The sequence below is a fragment of the Gavialis gangeticus genome, unplaced genomic scaffold (genome assembly GCF_001723915.1).
Source record: "Gavialis gangeticus isolate Ggan-Ray unplaced genomic scaffold, GavGan_comp1, whole genome shotgun sequence".
In the NCBI taxonomy this organism is placed as follows: Eukaryota; Metazoa; Chordata; order Crocodylia; family Gavialidae; genus Gavialis; species Gavialis gangeticus.
The window spans coordinates 2,491,983-2,492,620 of record NW_017728959.1 but is presented as its reverse complement, the minus strand read 5'-3'; positions in this window follow the sequence as shown (position 1 = coordinate 2,492,620).

Genomic DNA, 638 nt, shown 5'->3' with positions numbered 1-638 from the left:
TGGGGAGGCCACATCTGGAGTCCTGTGTCCAGCTGTGGGGCCTTCAATCCAGAAAGGATTGGGAAGAGTCTGGCAGGGGCAAGGAAATGGTTCAAGGGGCTTAGGAAGAGGGGCTGAGGGAACTGGGCTTATTGAATCTGGAGAAGAGGGGCACTTGTACATGTGACGGCGTTTAATTCTCCCTAAATTGAATAGGTTTATTAAAATCGAAACGATTTGTTTTAACAAGCCGAGCGGGGATTGAGTAGCAGCCTTCAACTCCCTGCAGAGGGCTGCAAGGAGGCTGGAGCTGGGCTGGTCTCAGTGGACGCAGACGACAGGACAAGGAGTGATGGGCTCAGGTTGCAGCAAGGGCAGTTGTTAGATACTAGGAAGAACTTTCTCACAAGGAGGGTAGTAAAACACAGGGACGGGCTGCACAGAAAGGTGGCGGCACCTCAATCCTTGGAGGTTTTGAAGACCCGGCTGGAGAAAGCCTCGGCTGGGATGCTGCAGTTGGGGCTGGTCCTGCTTGGAGCAAGAGGCTGGACGAGGTGTCACCTGAGGTCCCTTCCAGCCCTCGTTTTCTGTGACTTCACCTCATGCCCTGCTCACTCAGAGAAGTATCAGTGGGGTGGAAATGGTCTACAAGGGGAGGG